This window comes from Spermophilus citellus, assembly GCF_964194105.1.
Source record: "Spermophilus citellus genome assembly, chromosome: 4".
Classification (NCBI taxonomy): Eukaryota; Metazoa; Chordata; class Mammalia; order Rodentia; family Sciuridae; genus Spermophilus; species Spermophilus citellus.
Window position 1 is genome coordinate 196491313 of NC_138185.1, and position 22678 is coordinate 196513990.

A 22678-nucleotide genomic window follows, 5' to 3' on the forward strand; every position below is an offset into this window, starting at 1 on the left:
GTTTAAGGACTGAGGCCTGGATCCTCTTGTGTTTAGAGGTTCAGGACTGAAAGACCTGAAAGATAGGAGAACTATTCAGTTAGAAGACAAGGGAAGAAAGTGTTTCAGGGATGAGCCTGCTCAATCTTGTCCCTGCTGCCCAAGTACCCAGCCAGGTGAGGATGGCAACTGACCACTGGTCTTAGCAATGAGTAGTCACTAATGCTTCTGAGAAGTACCGTTTCCATGGAGTAGTTGGGGTGAAAACCTGCTCAGAGTGGATTTGGGGCAATGGAAGGAGAGAAATTAAAGACAGGAAATGTGGAAGAGTTTTTTTGAAGACTCTAGTTGAAAAGAAGAGCAGGGGCAGATAGAGTGTCCAGGAAATGTCTTCTTTTTATCATGGCAGATATGACAGCATGCCTGTAACCTTTAGAAATGATTCAGAAGAGAGAGAAAACTTGCTGATGCAAGACAGAGGGGGGAGGGACGGTTGCTGAATCAATGTCCTTGATTTATAGGAGATGGAACTAGTACACAGAGCAAGAGGTTAGTCTTGGCTAAGAGCACTGAGAGTTTTATCATAAGTGACAGAAAGTAGAGAAGAATGTGCACAGATAGACACAGGTAGGTTGGTAGATAGAGCGGTGAGGAGGAAGGGTGTTCACTTACTTCTAATTACTTCTTTTTTACCAAGGAAAGAAGCAAGACCATGAGCTGTGAGTAAAAGGCAGAGGTTTAATGAAGGAGGAAAAGGTGCAAAACAGTCCTTTGAAGAGTAGGAGAGTGGACAGGGAAGTGTAATAGCTTCCCTGTAATGCTACGTTTTAAACCTATAAAAACACTATAGATAGGACACATAGGTAGGAGGATGGGTGAATGAGAATCTCTTGTTCAGATAGAGTTACATGCCATAGGTTTATAATAGTAAAACCTTAAAATTAAAACAACTTTGGATATCATTTAATCTTGGATACATTTGAGGGTACTCTGAATCTTTTTAATGATTCAGTGTCATCTTTCAGAATACCAGTTAGTAGTCCCCATAGATGTATAGCCAGTGACAATAAGGTCTGAGGGGTATGATAATAATTTGGATAAACTAGACTTTAACTGTAAAACATGCAAATGTAAACCAGTGTTTCTAACATCCTACATGTTATATATGTATATATAATGTTAGAAATGCTTATGTGTGCATTTATGTGTGTGTGTATATATATATATACATATATGTGTGTATGTATGTGTGTGTGTGTGTGTGTGTATATATATATATATATATATATATATATATATATATATATATAGAGTGTGTGTGTGTGTGTGTATTTATATGTATGTATATAATATGTGTACTCTCTAGTTTGGTAGGCTTCTTTGTCAACCTTATTCTGTGTTTGATATATTAGCCTGTTTTGTTGAGTATAAGTGAACAGCCAGAGGAAAATGAAATGTGCTTAATAAACTAAGAAGCAAATGGGGAAGGAATAACACAGTAAGTGGGCAGAAGTTCTCCTCATCAGCAGGAAAAGTTACAGCTCATTTCTGGGTGTATGGAGAGGACTGAGCAGAGATGAAGAGGGAGGGAGTGGGTAGGTACTGGTTTGAGATTTAAGCTGTGCTTGGCAAACTCTCTGTTCCCCCTTTCCTTCTTCTGCTGCCCCTTGTCTGCTACTTTGAAGCCTCAGGAAGGCCAGGGAGGATATAGTGGGAGTACCTGACCCAGACAATGTGCAGTTGGAAATTCAGTTTTGGTTGATTTCACTTTTTTATCTCTTTCAGAAACGCTTATGGAATTTCTGCCTCCGGTGAGTGGTCAATAGTAGCCTAGGACCTTGAAAGAGTAGTTTTAGCTCCCTACTAAAATTTCTATTCTTTTCCTAGGCCTGAAGATTAGGGAAATTATCTTTGTAATTTGCTATTGTTGGGTTTTGAAATCCAATACCTATCTCTTGAGTCTCATAAGTAGCCTTGAAAAAGTTAACAGATTTGGCTAGCAGTGGGGTCAATTGTTTCAAAAGGCTGCCTGGGAGTCATAAAATAGGTGGCCTTGAGATTGTGCTTTGTTGGTCCATACAGATTGACCTCTATCCTTTAACAGCAAAACTGTTAAAAGTTAAACTAGCAACAACTAATTTATAATATAAAGCTATGTTATGAACAATTGATCCTTACAACAGATTCATAGGACTGATGGTAATGTTCCATTGTGTTTCTTTGTAAAAAATAAAAAAAATGTGGGGGCTGGGGATGTGGCTCAAGTGGTAGTGTGCTCGTCTAGCATGCATGAAGCACTGGGTTCAACTCCCAGTACCACATAAAAATAAAAAGTAAAGATATTGTTTCCACCTAAAACTAAAAAATAAATATTAAAAAAAATGTGCTAGTAAACATACCATGTCTTTCCTTCCTTCCTTTCCTCCCTCCCTCCTTCTTTCTTATAGTTATCTTGGTGGAAGTGTGGATGTATTTAGTTTGGATCTTTGGTATGAATTAGCATATTTATTAAATAACAAGAAATCTGTTTAGAGTTAGTGTAAAAACAAATAATGAACAATGGATTCCCTTTGAAATTACCATAATAAGGTCAATATTTTGTTGTCTTTGTAGTTGAGAAAAGAGAAACTTAAATTATCAACATGTAAAAAATTGTCAACATGTAGATAAACTTAGTGAAAATGACCTACTGCAATATGAAACATTAATTTTTAAATTATTTGATGTAAAAGGAAAATATCTGTTATTTTTTGGAAATTTTTATAAGTCTAAGAGCTACAGAATTTTAAAGCTGTATTAGCGTAACATAGGCCACCCCTAATTTACAGATGGAATCAGAGACGTTATAGAACTTCTCAAAGAAATTCAATTATTAGGAACCAAACTCAAACCCTAGTTTCCTGACTTTATCTAGTGCTTTCATAAAAAAAAAAAATCATTCTACCACTTAAGTTTCTAACATTAAAAACATTCATGGCCAGAGAATTTAAGCTTGCTAGTGACCTGAAAGTCTTAACTGCCTCATCACCCTGTTCTTAGGCTCACGTTTTAGTTTCTAGTTCTATGGGAATGAGCTAAACAATGAATTCTCCATATTAATGTATATGGTGGATCCTATTTTCTAATTGAGAAATAATTGAGATATAATTCATCTACTATAGAATCTAGTTTTACTCATCCATTTTGAAATCTAAAGTTTAAGCTTAACTTCTATTCACAGCACTCATTTTTACTTGGGGTAAATATATAAAACCCACACAGAGAAGTTTTTGCAATTAAAAGAAGAAACAGGATGAGACAATTTCATCTTCAACCTTAGGAGCATTTTGAAAAATAGATAAAAAGGAGTCTGAAAATGTTTAAAGATTTTTTTTTAAAAAATGCTGTTTCTCTCTGCTTCTTCCCTAGTGAATAGGGATTTTAAGAGACAAAGATGGAGAAAGAAGGGATTAAAATCACTGAAAAAGACATGATGTGAACAGAAATGGGAGGCGAGTTTAACCGAGTTGAAAACTTGACTGCGGTGCAGAAACCTATATACCCTCCATGGTAGGACAAAAGCAAAGTACTGAGGACACATATGGACTGTTGCCTTAAATTAATACTTTAGACCTCAGTACCTACTATGTTCCAATTCTATGGAGAGGTTGAGAATACAAAGATGAACCAGACAGATCCTCAGGCAGCCCAGTCTGGTGGGGGTGTGTGTGTACATGTGCTAGTTGGAGGGTTGGAGGGAGGAGGATGGTTCAGGGGCTTGTGGGGATGAAATTATATGCAAGGTTGATAAACTATATATGGTGGACATTTGGAAGTACAGATACACGCTAGTTTCTAGTGCTGCAGAACTTTAAAGCATTAGTCTCATTTGTCAGATTGGGCCAGATAGCAAGACGCAAGTCTACAGATGCCCTCTCAGATACGTTTTAAAATCTTCCTTCCTCTTCCAGCATTTGCCTTCCTCACCGGTAGGGCGTCGGGCACCGGAGGGGGCAGGTGCAAACTGCACCCACGTTTGCTGCCTCCGCTCTCCGCAGGAGACAGGAATCCAGGGCTTTGCCGTCGTCATGGCAACCAGGAGTTCCGCGGTCCCTTCCCTCCTCCGACTCCTTTCACTTCCCTCCGAGCCTGGGCCGAGCTGTCGCTTCTCTCGCGAGATTTACGCCCAGCTCCGAGCAGCCCCGCGGTGATCTCACCCGAGACTTGGCGGGGAGCGAGGGAGTGAAGGAGGGGAAGGAATGGGGCGGGGAGGCGGGGAGGGGAGGAGGAGGAGGGCGAGCGCAGCGCCGCCACCGCCGGCAACTTTGTGAACGAGTTCAGTGCGTGCGTGAGCGAGTGAGCGAAAAGTCAGTGCGGCGCCGAGTCCCTGGGAGGAGGGTTCCCAGGGAGGGCCAGGTCTGGGCCCCTGGGGCCGCCCCCCAGCCACTCCATCCCTTCCCGCCCCCTGTGGCTCCCTCCCTATTTCCTCCCTCACGAGTCCTCCGGGGCCTTCCAGCCCCCGTCGGCAGTTACCTGTCCCCTCCCCCACTCGTCACGCACCTCCCCTTTCCCTGCTCCCACCTCGGACCTCTGAACCCTGGACGCCCCGCCGCCCTTCAGCTTTTTCTCCCGGGTGCAGGCGAGGGTGGAATGAGGGCTGCTGAGCTTTGGGGGTGGCGCGAAACGGGGCCCGGGCGCCTAGACAATAGTTGATGCCCAGGGACGGGCACCTTCGTCCCCTACTCCTCCCGGAGGGCAGTCCCCGCCGGTTGCTCGCAGCCCGTATTCCGGGTCCCCCTCAGAGCCAGGCTAGAGAGTTGGGCTGGTTTCACACCCGCCTCCCGGAGAAACCCTAGGCTCGGCACTCGGCGCCTGCCGTTCTCTGCATCGGAGGCGGCGAGTGAGCGCGCACAGAGTCTGCACGGTTTCTTTTTCTCCCCAGGGAGAGCGCGCGGCGAACGCGCCCGGACGCGCGGCGGCACCCCGAGGCGGGCAGAGCGGTAAGTCGTCCCCGCGTCCCAGGTCCGAGCAGGGAGAGGGGATGCAAGGCTACTGGCAGTCCTGTGTGCTGTCTCTGGCTGAGGATAGGGTCCAGGGCCCGGAACAGGACACTGGGAGGACACTTAAAGTTTGATTTTCTATTTGGTGGCGTGCTGATAGCGCAGCCCGGCGGGGACGAGTCTGGGCTCCATCGCACCCGGCGAGCGCGCACGCACGCACCTCCGAATCCACATCTGCACTACTGCCCGGCAGGCGCCTTTGCGAGAGGCAGGGTGACCTGCGCCCCCGCCGAGTAACTACGCTCACCCTGCCCCTCTGGTCTCCAATGAGCGATCCCTCCCCTTCGGTCACCTGGGTGAGCACTTTTTTCAGGTTGTGTTGCAGAGGACAGGCCGAGTGGTTAATCGTAGGAGAGGGAGAGGTTCAACTAGGGGCCCAAGACTGTTAATTTCCTCTTGGGGTTCTTGGGGGATTGAAATCCAGGGATGCTCTAACCTGCTTTCTTTGGAAAAAGTAAACCGTGAGAGGGCTGGAGAGGAGTGAGGGTGCTGCATAAAGAAGTTTTCCTCCTCGGCCTTATCTGTTTCCAACTTACGACCTCAAAGGAAATTTGCAAGGTTTTCAAATCGCAGCACGGCATTTTTAGGCTGGTTGCAGTTTCGTGGGGGACTCACCGTGTGGAAAAGAGAGACACAAGGGAAATAGTTCACTTTTCAAGGAAGGTGATGTTTTACTGAATTGTTGGCCTTCGTTTTCGAAGGGAAGCATTTGGTAATGGATAGCTCCTAGACTGCATTTCCCTTATAGATTTTATTTTTCATGACGGGTAGTTTAGAGGCAGCATTCATTGAAATTCATACTACCTGCTAAACGATTGTATTTCTAAAGTGGAGCCAGTGATGCGATGCAAATTTCAGAGTGAAGGTGTCGACTTTCATCAGGTTCCAGGTCTATCTGGATGAACTGGGGTTGGCTTTTCCTCTATAAAGCAAGCCTTTCATGTTGAAACTCTGACTCAGAGTCTTAAAGCCATTGTTTTTATACTGGTACTCTGTGGGAGTTAAGTGTCAACTTTCTCCCGTCCCCCCCCCCCCCCCCCCCGAAGACCCCCAATATGGAATGTCTTCCAAGGCAAAGATTCTATTGATTCTTTTGGAAAAGTACAAGATTAAGTCCTATTGGAATTGCTCTCTGAAGCCAGTTTAGTATTTTCTATAGAATCCTGATGTAACGACTTACATTTTTTTCTTTTTTGAAAGCTGCAATTATGCTACCTTTACCAGGATGGAAAAAAGCTGATGGGATAATTTAGAACAGTGGTAATAGCAGAAGTCTCAGTTAAAAGGTTTAAGTAAAGTAGTTTTATGGTCACTGATGTGTCCAAATATGAGATGACATCACAGTTATTAACTAGAATATTATTATTATAGCATTTTCCCCATGGAATAAATTATTTATATTAAGACATTAGCAATTAAGAATGCATTTAAAATGACTTGGGTGATGGTTTGCACATAAATGGTTAGGAGCAGGATAAGATTTGGGGGGATGAATGCTTTGATATCACTGACGACTTATTTTCTTTTCTCATTAATGCTTGCTTAAGTACAGAGCTCTTGAAATTGACTATCATTATTAAATTTCTCCAAGTTGATGGAAAGAGCAAGTTTAGCAAGTGGCTCCAGACAGTCAGTAGGTGTTGCTGTTGTTAGCTTCTCTGCAGTTCCTGGTAGTGCTCCTTGTGTTTGGAATCATGATTTTAGTGCAGTGAACTTTTTAGATTTGAAATGTCAGGCAGTGGTAATGATTTCATTCTATGACAAGGTTGATTTGAACTCTTGGTAGTAATTCCACAGCATCTACCTGCAATTATATATTGAGATTCATTTAACTTTTCTTTTGACTCTATCCTTTCACTGGTGTTTTCTGGCTTTTGTGTTTACTGCATTTTTGCTTTGAATTACATTTGTAATTTTGGTATGTTCTCCTCAGTTTGATTTAACGGCTTTTAAATCACACCTAGCAAGTTATTGAAGTCATAGGTTGAAGATTGTTTGAGATTAGCATTTTTGTAGGCTTTGGGAAATCTTGGTTGACAGAGTTAAGATGTGTGTATGTTCTGTCTCAAGTTGCAGTTTGAACTTTTAAATAAATGGCGCTTTTTTTTTTTGTATTAGGGAGTGAACTTGGGGCCTTGTGTGTATTTGGCAAGTGCTGTACCATTGAGTCACATCCTAGTCCACTTTTTTTTTTTTTTTTTTTTAATTGTGAGACAGGGTAAGTCTTACTAAGTTGCCCAGACTGGACTTGAACTTGTGATCCTACTGTCTCAGCTTTTGGATTACAGGTTTGTGCCATTGGGTCTGGCAATAAATGACTTTTTTTTTTTTTTTTTTTTTTTTTTGTATTGCTGGGAATCAGACCTAGAACTTTGTGCACAGCAAACTCTCTGCCATTGAGCTAAATCCCCAGCCCAGTAAACTTTTTGAGTATCTCTTTGAGCAGTGAAATAGGAGCATGAAGACTGAAAAGGTTTAAGGGTATAGATTCTCAGTATCTATCCAATTTTGTGGCAGGTTTGTAGTGATTAATGATAACATGATTATGTGACTCTTAGCAATTTTGTATTATTATTTCTACTAGCCCAATCATTGCACAAGTGAAATATGAACATCCTGAAGGTTTTCAGGTGACCTTTTCAGATTTGAGCCTTTCGAAGTTAAACTAAAAAGCTAGAGCTCTGGTGGAGCATGCTCCTTTCTTTGTTTTGGCTCAGGTTGCAGAAGTTAAAGTCTCAAATAAAAAATATTTTTCCCCCCATAATATCACTATATTCTTAACCTTTTGAGGTTTGTGGTGGATAAAGCAATATTTATTGAGTGCCGCCATCTGGGAGGTGCACTGCTGGTTTCTGTGATTGCATTGGTGAGCAAGAGTGTGTTCTTGACCTCCTGGAACTGTTGATCCAGTGGGGCTATTTCTAGGAACCTGTTCTGGTTTCATATTACAATACCCCCATGTCCCTTTTAGGGTTTTGCATAACAGGCAATTATTTTTGAATTTTAACTTATTTAAAAAGTTTGAAATAATGTAGTCCATTTTAAGTCTGGGTTTCAAATACCATCTCTGCTATTTTCTGGCTGTGGTGATCTTAAAAACACTGTACTCCTTTCTGAACTTTACTCTTTCTGCAGCAGTGGGGCACACAGCATGTTTCACACCTTTTCTACAAAAATTATGTGTATTTGAGTACTTTTTAAAACAGTAGGTCTTGTTTGCATTTTCTTCTTTTTAATGAACAGATATATGGGTGGTTGAAACTAGAAAGTGTTTTATTATTTATTTTAATTAGGTATAATGACAGCAAAATGAATTTTGATTCATTGTATACAATTGCAGCATAACTTTTCATTTCTCTGATTATACACCAGGTAGCATCACACCCTATGTGCAGTCCTACGGTAACTATGTCCATCTCATTCAACCATCTTTCCTGCTCCCATGTACCCTTCCCAACCTCCCTCCCCTTTGCCCCATCAAAGTTCTTCCAATGTTCCCAAGCCTGCCCGCTCCCCATTTTGAATCAGCATCCACTTATCAGAGAGAACATTCGGCCTTTGTTTTTTTGGGAATATCAGTTAGCATGATATTCTCCAATTCCATCCATTTACCTGCAAATGCCATAATTTTGTTCTCTTATAATGCTGAGTAATATTCCATTGTGTATATATACCACAGTTTCTTTATCCATCCATCTATTGAAGGGTATCCAGGTTGCTTCCACAGTTTAGCTATTGTGAATTGAGCTGCTACAGTATGCTGATTTGGGTATAGCTGGGTCAAATGGTGGTTCCATTCCAAGTTTTCTAAGGAATTTCCATACTACTTTCCAGATTGGTTGTACCAATTTGCAGTCCCACCAGGAATGTATGTGTGTCTTTTCTCCCACATCCTTGCTAACATTTATTGTTGTCTATATTCTTTTTTAAAATTAATTAATTTATTTTAATTAGGTATATATGACAGCAGAATGCATTTTGATTGATTGTTCACAACTGCAGCACAATTTTACATTTCTATGGTTTTATACTATGTGAAGTGTTACAAGTACCTGGGGTAATGATATCCATTTAATTCCGCTATCTTTCCTGCCCCCATACACCCTCCCTGCCCTCCCTCCCCTTTGCCCAGTCAAAGTTCCTTCATTTTCCTATGCTTCCCCCTTCCCCGTTATGGATCAGCATCCACTTATTAGAGACAACATTTTTGAGTTGGCTTACTTCACTTAGCATGATATTCTCCAACTCCATCCATTTATTGAAGGTGTTTTGAGCATAATTTTTCTGTTTACAGATGAGGAGACTTGAGGCCTTTCACTTGAGGTGACTTGTTGAAGGTTATAATGATTGGGCAGTGATTTGAAGGCAGCCTTCCAGATTTAAATGTGTTCCCTTGTCTCCTGTCCCTCCCCACCCCCTTAGGGTCTCTTATGTTGAAGTTTGTTTGTGACCCTCCCCTTAAGTGTTCAATGCTTATTAAGTAACTAGAATGAGGAGAAGCAAACCTAAGAAAAAAAACAAATTTACAATAAGGTTGAAAGCTTGAAAGTGGCATTAACCTTTGGATTTACTTAGACTACAGTGATGGAAAAAGAAACTGAATTGAAGTTTCTAAATGATAGAGCCCATAGACTTATTGTGTTTGTTTTGAAGAACCCCTTATTAGAGTACAATATACTTGTTTGATCTTTAGAAAAGCCAAGCTCAATTTATTCTAGTTCACTTTTTTCTTCCCTTCTTCAACTCATTTTAATTTGCAAAAAGAAGTAGCTATACCTTCCTTGTTTCTGGAGCGAGGGCAACTTTTAGATTGCCAGGGTTACCAGAGGATCAGGGGTGAGTACAGTCAGGAGCAAGGACATTAAACAGGAATGGGTTGTTGCAGCTTCCTATTGACTGGTTTGTATGGCACCAGCCTACCTTCTCCCTTGAGTGATCAGAGCCAGGTGAGAAGAAACTGGGAGACTGCCCTTTAGTAGAGGGGCTTAGACTGACAATCCAACCCTTTATCGCAGTACTTTTTTTTTGGTATAGGAAATAAATTGGCCTCATTGTATTTTTTTTAGTTGTTTTCTGTGCCAGTTAATTAAAAACAAAACAAAACACACACACTTACATGGTACTTTGTTCTTCAAAAGTAATATGTACATTAATTATTCTTAGATGATACCTCATTTATTCTTTCAGTGAGCTTTTGATGAACTCTGGAGTGAGTCACAGAAACATGGGAAAGATTGCGTTGGCTCTGGATCTCTTAAACACAGATGATTTGAATGAGGGTCAGAATGACACAGTGTGATTTGATTTGTAATCAGGAATGTAAGAAAAAGCATCCAGGTAGATCTTTTGAGGGTAGGAGAAGCTTCGCCAGTTCCCATCCATTTTTTTCCTATTTTACTCCTGGATGGAGTAAAATAAACTCAGATGCAAAGAGAATGTGAGTATTTTCTTATAGATCTGGAGAGATGATACCAGAATGAGAGGGAAGGATGGAAGAGGCTTCTTCAGTGTAAGTGGCAGTGTGCTGGTGGGTGTGCTACAAAGTCAGGCAAAAACCTTTCTTTCTGCCTCTGGAGGTCTGGGATGAGAGTTTCCAGCCTGTAGGTTTCTAATTTGTTACTTGTCATGTTGTACCAAGTTCTCCCTCTAATTAGGATTGTAGTATGCCTAACTTTAAATTGTGGGAAACAGGCAATTACATAATGTTAGATTTCTCTTTCTCCAACTTAGAGGCAGGAGCATGCGCTTGTTGAGGAATGCTGGTTTGGGGGGTTAGAGTTGCTGGTTTGCACAACACCAGGGTCATTCAAAGGCAACCTGAGCAGACAGGACGTCCAACCACAGCTGCCATTTGATTATTTTTTTCCCTGTCTCTCCCTGGGGCAGCTCCAGGTTAAATGAATTTCCCAGATACAAAAGTGAGTTTTGGTTGTTCCTCTCTCATTCTGCTTTTTTCCATAAAGTCTTTTACCAAAGCTATGCACTGGTATAGTCAATGATTGGTTTTGTGGTTCAGTGTCTTTCTTCCTTTCATAATGAGGTTTGGTCTGCTCAGAAGAAAGCTATTGAGAAATAAAAAGCAGAAGGCTATGTGCTGAATGGTCATGTTCCTGTAAATTAGGACTTGACGATTTTTACTTTGGTCACTATATTATCTTTCTGTAAGTAATTTTTTTTTTCATATTCTAAATTATTTGCCGGGATAGGAATTCTAGTTTGATAGACTGTGAATTCCTCCCATTTCTTTTTGTAGTTTCTAGTTCGCAGAGTTGATTGACTTTTTATTAATTTTCTTTTCAGTCCTTGATGCTCTTAAAGAAGCAGCTGATAACTGAACCATGATATCTCATTAACTTCAAGAAGAGTATCTGCTTATTAGGAGGTACCTATAAGAGATAAAACTATAAATTAAGAGGATGTTTTAAAATTTTTACCAAATTTGACTTTTATTGCTTGGTTTACCTATATGTACCTAGGAAAAAAATCAGTATTTTCCCATATTCTTGCAAGAAGTAAATGGTTGTGACTCTACGGAACCATACTGCTTGTCTTTCAAAAACTTTGCAAAAACACATACTTCCTCAGTTGTACTTCCTGTTCCTCCACTGAGGACCTCAAAAGATTTTGTGCCATTGTATTTTGCCAGAGTCTCGTTCTTACTAGCTTTTTTTTTTTTTTTTTTTTAGATTTTGGTATTGGGGATTGAGCTCTACCACTGAGCTACAACCCTAGTCCTTTAGTTTATTTTTTATTTTGAGACGTAGTTTACCTAAATTGCCCGGGCTGGCTAGAACGAGTGAATTGCCTGCTTGAGTCTGCCAAGTACCTGGGATTACAGGTGCGCACCACTGCACCTGGCAGTAGTTGGAATTTGATGTACAAAGAAAGTGCTCAGTGTGTATGTATGTAGCGGGCATGGGTGGGGTTTGGCTAATAACTCAGATCATGTCTCTTTTAGGAAGCTTGAATATGGTTCTTAATTCTTTTATTTTTATTTTTTTTGAGAGAGAGAACTTTTTAATAATTATTTTTCGGTTCTCGGTGGACACAACATCTCCATTTTATTCTATGTGATGCTGAGGATTGAACCCAGCGCCCCGCTCATGCCAGGCAAGCGCGTTACGGCTTGAGCCACATCCCCAGCCCTGGTTCTTAATTCTTGTCTCCTTTCCAATTTGAGAAATGCCTGTAATTCTTTAGAAAGATTCACTGTTATTTTCTTTCATTATTAAAATTAGGATTTTAGTGTAGATCTTATATAATAGGAAGCCAGATATAATACTTGCATAACAAAATAATGTTTCAGTTGGGAAATGATAGATTATGAAGATTAGATAGGATTCATAGGAAGGTAGCTTAAAACTTCAAGAACCTCAGCCTAATAATCAATTTTGGTGGGATTGATTTGGAGTAGTAAGTGAGCCTGCCTGCCTTCTTTCCTTTCTTCCATCCATCCTTCCTTCCATCTTTCCTGTGCTGGGGGCTGAACCTAGGTCTTTGTGCATTCTAGGCAAGTGGGCTGCCGACTGAGCTATATCCTCAGCCCTTGGAGGCGGTTTTCAAGGTAGTGGTTTAAAATAGTTTACAGTGGTTTGGGTAGAATGTTGTTGGGGAGGCAGAGATGCTAGAGAATCACAATGAACTCTGGGGCATCACACTAGATAACCAGGTGGATTTTGGAGATGCTCAATAGATGACTCTATTGTGTTTCACCCCTACCCAGTTATAAACATAGTGGCATTTTTATAATTTTTAGTTCTGTGCTTGACAATCAGGTAAATAAGTAACAGGTTTAATCCAGGAAGTGGCTGACTGGGGATTGTAGAAATTTCATTTTGGATAGGCGAGGAGTCCCCGAACTTCTTTGATTGAAAAAGAGAATTTAAAGAAGAAATCTGGAAATGACTGCCAACAATAAAACAGGCTCCTTAGATTCTTGCAGTGGGGGTAGAAAGGTAAATTCAGTGTTGGCACTTTAAAAAAATTGTGTTTCAAAATATAAAATTTACCATCTAAACCATTTTTAAGAGTGTTGTTCAGTAGTATGAAGTACATTCACACTTGGAAAACTGATCTCCAGAGTTTTTTACATTTTGTATCTGAGACTTGATATACATTAAGATTCCTCATATCTCCTTGCTCCAGACCCTGTCAACCTTGCTTCTACCTTGTTTTTAAATATATTTTTAAAAAATATTGTTTAGTTGTCAACGGATCTTTATTTTATTTATTTATATGTAGTTCTGAGAATTGAACCCAGTGCCTCACACATGCTAGGCAAGCACTCTACCACTGAGCCACAAACCCAGCGCTGACTTTTGTACTTTTTATTTCTGTTAATTTGTCTTCTTTAGATGCCTCATATAAGTGGAATCATATAGCATTTGTCTTTTTGTGTCTGGTTTATTTCACTTAGCATAATATCCTTGTCATCCATGTTATAGCATGTGTCAAAATCTTTTTTATTTTTAAGGCTTAATTGACACCATTTAATCTAAACTATTTAATCTAAACACTATTTAATTTAAATTAGCACTATTTAATCCCTCTACTAGTTCACAAGGTTTTCATCTTCTTCATATCCTCATGAAACTTTTGTTCTGGTTTTTTTTTTTTTTTTGATAGTGGCCCTTTACTGAATATGAGGTGATGTTTCATGTGTTTATATTAGGTATGCCAAACAACTTTTCTTATTTATGCTTGTGTCATTTGTATACCATCTTTTGATCTTTTGAGAAATATCTATTCAAGTACTTTGCACTTTTCAAAATTGGGTCATTTGACTTTTTTTTTTAATTGTTGAGTTTTGTTTCTTTGTCTATTTGACATATTAAACCTTAATTTGCATCTATTTTTCCTGTATCATTGATTGGCTTTTTTTTTTTTTTTTTTTTTAGAGGAGAGGGAGAGAGAGAGAGAGAGAATTTTTTTTTAATATTTATTTTTTAGTTTTAGGCAGACACAACATCTTTGTTTGCATGTGGTGCTGAGGATCGAACCCGGGCCGCACGCATGCCAGGCGAGCGCGCTACCACTTGAGCCACATCCCCAGCCCCATTGATTGGCTTTTTAAGCTGTTGATTTTTGCTCTTTCTTTCTCTTTTTTTTTTTTTGGTACCAGGGATTGAACCCAGGTGTGCTTACCACTGAGCTAAATCCCCAGGCCATTTTATTTTTTATTTTAAGACAGGATCTTGCTAAATTGCTGAGGCTGACTTTGAACTCTCTTCTCTTGCCCCAGCATCTGAGTTGCTGAGATTACAGATGTGTGCCACTGTGCCTGGCTGATTATGTCTTTTAATGCACAAAAGTTTTTTAGTTGATTAGTCCCACTTGTCTATTCTTACTTCTGTTGCCCATGCTTTTGGTGTCATAGCCAAGATATCATTACCAAGTTCAGTGTCATGAAGCTTTTTCCTTATTTTTTTCCTAGGAGGTTTATAGTTTGAGGACTTATGTTTAGTTCTTAAATACATTTTGAGTTAGTTTTTGTATAAGACACGGATCCAGCTTTGTTCTTTTTGTTTGACTGTCCTACTTTCCCACACCTTTTGTGGAAGAGGCAGTACTTTTCTCATTGAGTGGCATGGGTCTTGGCACCCTTGTCTAACATATTTTGACCATAAATGTGTGGGATTACTTCTGGGCTCTCTAATCTATTCCATTGGTCCATTTGTCTGGGTTTCTGTCAGTACCACATTATTTTGATTTTGAAATCAAGTATTAGTGGCACTTTTAAATTATGCTGTTGATGTTGAGTGATGGAGAAGACGCACAAAATAATTCATTTTTCATTTTTTTGAGGGAATAGACATTTAATAAAGTAAGGTGATTTAAATGTCAAAATATATATGAGACTATTAGTTTGAAAGCAGTATAGAATAGCTTTGTCTAACATTTCCTGTTTGCAAAGTATTTTCATAGATAATGAGCCAAGTATCTTGGGAAAGCTTCAAAAAAGGACCTTGGAGTGATCTTGAAGATTGAATGTGTGGTTTAGTTTGTGTTAACACCCAACACCATCTGTGTAACTTCTATCACAGTAATTTAGGGAGGTCTTTAATGAAAATCTCTAATAGAAATCTCAAAATTTTCAGTAGGATTAGTTCTTATAAGAGCTGCCACTTGAAATATATTTCCTTGACACAGTCTTGTCATTCCTGTTCCATTCCAGTCATTTCTGATTTCCTGTGTCTGCTTTTTGAATTGTGGTGGGCCACATATGTAGGTAGAATACTCAGCCACAACACTATTTTCTTGATGTGTGAAGAACATAAAATTAGTCTGGCTGGGTTGTATGGGCTGAATTGATGGAGAGAGTTTGGAGTCAGAGCAGCAAATTAAATGACTCCTGTATTAAATAATTTAAACTGCTTAAGATGTATTTTCTCACTCTTCGCCCCCACCCCGTGTTGCCAAGCTGGCTTTGAACTCCTGGGCTTAAGGGATCCTCATGCTTCAGCTTCCTGAGTAGCTGGGACTATAAGCATACACCATCACACCTGGCTTTTTCACCTTAATAAAAGTATAGAGAATATTTTGGTTGGATATATTATTGGAAGGGTCAATTATTAGAATTTCTGTGGAGGAAAAATTTAGCATCTTTGAATGTATTAACCTGTCATCCAGATAAGTTTAATGGTGAGTAGATGAATTTGTGTTTGCTGAGGCATGAGGGTGGGTCTGTGAAGTGGATCAGTATTCACTTACTCCTTAAGTATTTATTGAATCATACTACAAGCTGGGGGCTGGGACTACTTCTAGTGAACAAAGGATACCTGATTCCTGTTCTCATGTAGTTGATACTTTTCTAGTGACTCATGTAGCCATTTTCAATGTTCTGTTCCTCTCATTCTATTTGATTTTTCTTTTAGTTCAAAGCCACCTGTTTTATTTGTAATGCAAAACAATTACAGTTGTTTATTATGAAAATAGTCCTATATTAAATACTCTTTACATAGAGGAAGAAAGAAACACTAGACATTTCTGCTTGCTGGTTTCCAAGGAGATATGTCTCAGCAAAATTTATTTTATCAAGTGCTTTTCTAAGTAAGGAAGCAGGTTTTAATGCATTTTGGTTGATATTTTCTTAAGAACATAAAGGGTTTTTAAATCTTGGCTTCCTATATTCCTATTTCCCACTCCAAGAGAACCTAGAAACCTATTCTGCCTGGTCCTGGATTTTGTTACTTATTGTCAGATCTGGGAATAATCATAACCTTTCTGGATCTTTATTTATTCAGTCATTTACTAGTTAATCCTCTTATCAAATCTTCATTGTTCACCTGTGTTTATCAAGTAATCTCTGTAAAAGGGAGGAAGTTGAGAGTTAAATAGTTTCCTTTAAAACCTACTGTTAAAATTCTATGGATTTATTATTGTGATAATGAGATTTAGGGCATTTTATAGATAGTAGAAATGTTTTTGAAAGAACTGAAGAAAGATAAATTTAGAATTTTTTTATGTCTTAAAAACATTTTTGTGAAAAAATTCTGTAATGTGAATAATTTGAGCATTAGTTTCATTCTGATTAGAAAACAATTAACATTTAAACTCAGAGTATTTAAGGTTACTTTGGTGTAGCACCAGTATGGGAGCTTTAGAAGTGCTTATCACCCCTTCTAGGTTCTTGGTTCTGAGTCTTTTATAGTTCTGGTCATTTATGCTTGTAGTAGTTTTGAGATATGGGACATCTGTCACTGAATGTGAAGAGTCACACTGAAGATCTGAGTACCAGTGCTTTGCTAATTAACCTGGCATTTGCCCATGCTGCCAGCCAGATATGCTATATTCACCTAGTGTCAGGTTTTATGGCTTCATAATGAGATATTTTTATTTAAATTAGTTTGAAATTAACATAGTATTGATTATGCATTAAAATATTCAGTTATACAAAGTAAAATATAAGAGTTTCCTCCCATGTGGATTGTTGGCTGTTATAAATCTGGTCTCCTTACTGGAAGATTTGATCTAGTTCGGCTCAGCTACATACTGTTCCCATGATTTTGGCTGTTTTTCTTCCTTTTACTCATGAGCAATATTCATTGGACACCTTTTAGATTGTAGATACTCTTCTCATCTGAGGGATACGTCAACAAAGAACTCAGCAAGATGGGAAGCCATCAGAGAGTTTTGTTTACAAGGTGTTTTTATGTGATTTTTTTTTTTTAAAGGACAAACTGTTTTTTAGAGAATAGAATAGGAAGGGGCACCAAGGTTGAAACAGTGAGATGTTACAGATTTCTGGAAATAATCTAGGTGAGATTTGGTAGCAGTGGTGGAGATGATGAAAGTGGCTGGATTCTGGACATATCTCAAGTGGGCTAGCAAGATTTGCGGATAGGTCAGGTGATGTGGAGCAAGAGAAAATGCAGTAGGGAAGACACCAAGGTTTTTGGCCTGGGTAACTGGAATAATAGAGGTGCCATTTATTGCAATGGAGATGACTGGAGGAGCAGGTTTGGGCGGGGAACTAAGGGCTGATTTGTATAAGTTGGGCATGAGATGCAAGTTGCAGAAGTGAAGCAGGTAGCTGGGCAGGTCTGGCAGTCTTCATGAACTTTCATTTTTTCATCTGTGAAATGGGGGAAGTATCTACCCCTCTCAGAATTCTCAAAATCCAATGAGAGAAAAGAAAAAAAGGTAAAAAATTTAAAGCTGAGTGCTATAGTGGTGACATGATTTCAGAAAGAAGACTGATTACCATTTTATGTACTTTATGATCTCTTGAACCATATAACTTGTAGGCCAGAATGTGTTGGAAAAGGTTAGTGTTTGCTCTCCAAAGACTGGTTTCTCTCCTAATGGGTAGAAAAACACTCTTTGATCCATCCTGCAGTTGTTGGACAGCTTCTGGGAGAATGTGGTATTTTGGTTCCCATCAGGCTGTCAGAGGCTTTGTTTTGTGTAGAGCCACTGTGTGGGAGTGTGGCCCCAGACTTGCACCTTCATAAGCATAGCTTTTTGGTTAAAGTAATTTCATTTAGGTGGAGGGATATCATAATAGGGAAATTGTTATTTATTATTTCATTTAAATTGTTTATTATTTTAGGTTTTCTGTAACTTAGATCAGTTAACAGTTTATGGTCTAAGAGGTTAAAATTTATTAGGGAGACCACTCTCCATGTTTCTTAATCCAGAATACCTATTTATGTGCTCCTAGGTATTTTGGTCACTTAAAATATTTTATAGGCAGAGGAAATATGTAAAACATTGACTTATAGGATTGAGTATAGATGTTAAAAGCATCAGTCTTATTTTGATGAGTAATATTTTGAATTTACCAAATCTTTCCTTAGAGGTAGTACTAAAGACTTGTATCCTAGAAATGTGGTGTTTGCTTATAATCTATTACGTCCCAATAGCTAGCTGTTCCCTTCCCTTTCTCTTTAAACTAGAGGTTGTTGTTAGTTATTGGTTCTTTAAATTCATAAGCAAAAAAAAAATTCATAAGCAGTTTTGTACAGAAACACTAGTATTCTTCATTGCCCCCCCTATTTTGATCATCAGGCACCGAGATTCCAATGGGTGTCACTGTGTAAAGGTGCCTTTGAGGGCCTGATCCTCATAATGAAGTGAATCTAACTGTTGATGAGCAGTTGTTGGAGTACTAAGTATTCTGGGTGTTCTGTGCATAGAAAAATAGTAATGGCTTTAATAATGAAGGAAGATATAAGGGGAGCAGAAATTGTTTTTCAGTGAATACCATGAAGGCAGGAATTATATTGGGTATCTGAAAAGCATGAGTACCTCTCTTCATGTAGGGTTTTTGTCAGATCCTCAAATTTATCAAATGGGTTTGCCCATTTGCCAAGTAATTAAGTTCTGTGATCTTTTGCTTTTCATGGAATTGGCTTACTGTATGTCATTTTATTTCAGCTTCTAAGAAACTGAACTGTAGGTGTGCAGTATAATATTACTTGACATAGTTACTGAGAAGGCCTCAGACCTTTTCCTTTCTTTTTAAAGTACATATTAGAAGATTTAGGTCAATTGTAATAAATAGTTTTAAAAGGATTTGTATGTTTAAATCTCTGTCTTTTGCATGCTTACTTTTTTTCCCCTTGTAAGGAGCTGACAGACTTAGTCTTCCTGAAATGTCTTAGGTTTTCCAAGTCATCTGATGGTTTATTATTTGAACTTGAATGTGATACTCATTTTTCCTGGGCAGATGCTCTCTAAATGGCTGAAGTCACAGTGTCTAGGTGCTCCTGAAATTTTTTAAAAATAACTTTATTGAGTTATAATTCACTTAACATACAGTTCTACCATTTAAAGTGTGCAAGTGAATAGTTTTATTATATTCACAAAGTTGTGCAACCATTTCCATAAACAATTTTAGAACTTTTTCATCACTTCCCAGAATAAATTCCAAACCCATTTGCAATCAATGCCCATTTCTCTCCAACCTCACCCCCTTCTTTTTGCCCACCTGTTCTAGGCCACCACTAACCTACTTTCTGTCTTTACAGATTTGTCTATTCTGGGTGTTTCATATAAATGGAATCGTACAATATGTGATATTTTATGACTGGCTTCTTTCACCTAGCTCTATCAAAGCATGTATTATTTCTTGCCAAGCATTTTAACTTTGGTAGTAATGTTACAAATTTCAGATTTAAAACCAGATATTCCCTGTCTGCTGACATAGAAACTACAACCTGTGCTGGGGCCAAAGAGAATAGCAGAACCACTGGTTATTGTATATGTGGAACAGGAAGTGAACTTTAAAGCTTTCCTAAACAAAACAAGACCTACTGAAGCTGATGCACAGGTGCGCTCAGAGTGGGTGATTGCACAGTCATCCTGTCTCTCCTGGTCTGATGCTGTCTTGCTTCTTCCTTGAATTTTCTAGGTACCTCTTGAAGTCATCTCTGAATCTTCCCTTTCTTTTATCCGTGTTCTCTTCTGTGGCTTAGACTTGCCCTTTTTTCCTGTTGATTCCCATTTTCAGCTTTTCCTCTTAGTTTAACTGCCACCATCTTAGATTAGAACCTTAGTCTTTATACCTAGCAGTCTCCTTTCTGACCGCCTGGACTCCTGCCATGTTGTCTGATTGTACATGTGCACTACAGTGACTCCAGTGCCACATCAGACTCACACTCCTCTGCTTGCTTTTATGATTTTTTTTCTCCTTTCATGTTTATCAGATTTCTTTGGCCTCTTCAGGACTGTCTCTGCCTCCGTATGCTGGGCTTCTGCTTTCTTCCTTTACCAACTATTCTGATTTCTTTGGACTGCTGTTTATTTTCAGTTGCAGTTCTAGATAATTAAAAAAGTATGTGAAATCTACCAAGTCCTCCCTCGGTTATCCCTTCCCTGAAACTCATGTTCCTTATCAGTGTCTTACCTCCCCGTCCCTTTGATGCCATACCAGCCCCTGAACTCTTGTTTTATCTGTATCTTTCTCATCCTTCAAGACCCACCTCCCTCATCGAGGTCTGCCTGGTTATTATAACTTACCCTCATTTCTCCCTTCTCTGAAATTTGGTTGTACTCTGTTATATACTTAAAGAACCTAGTGTTTCATAGTTAATGTATAGTTCAGCAAGGATGTCAAGCCTGAAGAAGACTCAGAAGAGTTGTTATCCTGTGCCAGAATCTATCATGTAAGGGGAGGAGAGATTCGTCTTCTTAGTCCCCACAGGGCAGGACACATGAGCAGATTAAATACAGATGTTTGAATGAATATCTGAAAGGACTTTTCTAGTACAGCTCTTGAAGGTATGGTAAGCTGTGTCTCTAGGTATTAGAGGTGCTCATATGTCCGTCTGGGTCATTCCTGGACAGGGTCTTGTAATGTTCATCCACACAGTTCAAGGAGGCTCAGTTAGCTTAGTGGTTCTCACGGAGTATCAGAAGCATCTGGGGAGCATTTTAAGCACAAAGATTCTCCATTTCCACATTAGAAGTTCATATTGAGCTGTTAAGCCAGAGTTGAAACTTTTGAGTTGGGCATGGCTTTTATTTCTGAGATCCTATGAGTGTCTCATTTGTTTACCAAATTTTTATTGACTACCTATAGTGTAAGGCAATTTAAAGTTTTTGGTTATACATTCATAGAATGTAGAGTCTAGATGGGAATGCAGATGACCATGGGAAAGCCAATGATTTCTCTTCAGGTAGGTATAGATTGTCTGAGGACAGGGACTTTTTTTTTTTTTAATTGACCTATTTTAATTTTATTCATTTATTTATCTATTTATTTAGATTTCCTTGTTTACATTACTTTTTAATTTATTTTTATTTTTTATTTTTTAATTAATTTATTTTTTATGTATATATGACAGTGGAATGCATTACAATTCTTATTACATATATAGAGCACAATTTTTCATATCTATGGTTGTATATACAGTATATTTACATCAATTCGTGTCTTCATACGTGTACTTTAGATAATAATGATCATCACATTATTAATAACCCCATCATTAATAACCCCATGCTCCCTCCCTTCTCCTCTAACCCCTCTGGACAGGGACTATTTCTTATTTAGCATATCTGCACTGCCCCAGAGGAATGGGTACTTTGGTGTTCATTCTTGGAAGGTGAGCTGATTAGCAGGCTATTTACTGACTTTGCTCCTTGTTGTAGGCTTGTTACTGTGTACTTTATCCAATTATCTTCCTTAATTTCTTGGTTGAAAAGGAGCTGCTCAATCTTCAGTTGTTTTGTGGCAGGTTCAGCTGTTTGATTTTGTTGCTTCTTAGTAATAAAAGTAACACTAGCTACCATCTATTGAGGACCCAGTGTGCCAGGCACTTTGTATCACATTATTGCTGATCTTTATAACAAGCCTGTGAGATAGACATTTGCACCTGAGTAGGAACCAGGATATTGAGTTTTTGTTATACAGCTTTTTCTTTCATAACATGCATTGCAGCAACTATATTGCAACACTGAAGTCATTTCTTGGGAAGAGAGTAGTTCCAGTTATGTTTTGGCTGTGTGAGTAGAGTGCATTTTATTGTTGGTAATACCAGAAAGTCTGTCTACTTATAATAGGGTAGTTATGACCACCACCCTGTTCCTTAAACTGATAATTTGTTTTAAACACTATGCCATGATGATGATATAAGCTCTCCACCCATTTCTCCAATGAAGGCTGGTCTTGCTGGTATAATTTTGAGCTTGCCATGCGGTCTCTTATAGGATTTTTGATTGTCAGGCAACTGCCACATTGTCCAGTAAATATCTTTGACTGAACTCCACCAACAAATTCATCCTATGTTAGATTCTTCTTTTAATGCCATCTCATTAAATTTTTTTAAAAAAATTTTTATATGGTGCTGAAGATCAAACCCAGTGCCTCAGTCATGCTAGGCAAGTGCTCCACCACCGAGCTACAACCCCAGCCCCCTGCCCTCCCCCCCTCATTTTTTCATATTGAAATTGCTTTGAAACAGGTCCTATCAATATTTAACAGGTAAGGAAACTGAAGTTTAGAAAGGTGAGATAATTTGCCCTGTTTTCAGATGCTCATTTGTTACCTAGGTGTGGTGGTACATGTCTGTAATCTTGGTGATTTTGGAGGCTAACTCAGGAGGATCACAAATTTGAGGCCAGCCTTGGCAACTAAGCAGCTTAGTGAGCCTGTCTCAAAAATTAAAAATAAAAAGGGCTGGGAGTGTAGCTCAGTGGTAAAGTGCCCCTTGATT

At 39.0% G+C, this 22678-nt stretch overlaps 1 protein-coding gene across 14 annotated transcripts in view; it reads left to right on the top strand.

Annotated features, from left to right (window-relative positions):
- The first annotated feature begins 4169 nt into the window (after nucleotides 1-4169).
- Nucleotides 4170-22678, top strand: part of SIPA1L1 (signal induced proliferation associated 1 like 1) — a 372348-nt gene continuing 353839 nt past the window's right edge. For 8 of the 14 annotated variants that reach the window (XM_081290428.1, XM_081290429.1, XM_081290430.1 and 5 more), the window contains exons 1-2: nucleotides 4171-4325; nucleotides 4901-4958. The gene's annotated coding sequence lies outside the window, so the exon portion shown is untranslated. Of the gene's footprint in view, nucleotides 4326-4900; nucleotides 4959-11318; nucleotides 11401-22678 lie in introns of all 14 variants that reach the window. The other 6 variants (XM_081290424.1, XM_081290426.1, XM_081290425.1 and 3 more) reach the window with 4 other exon arrangements.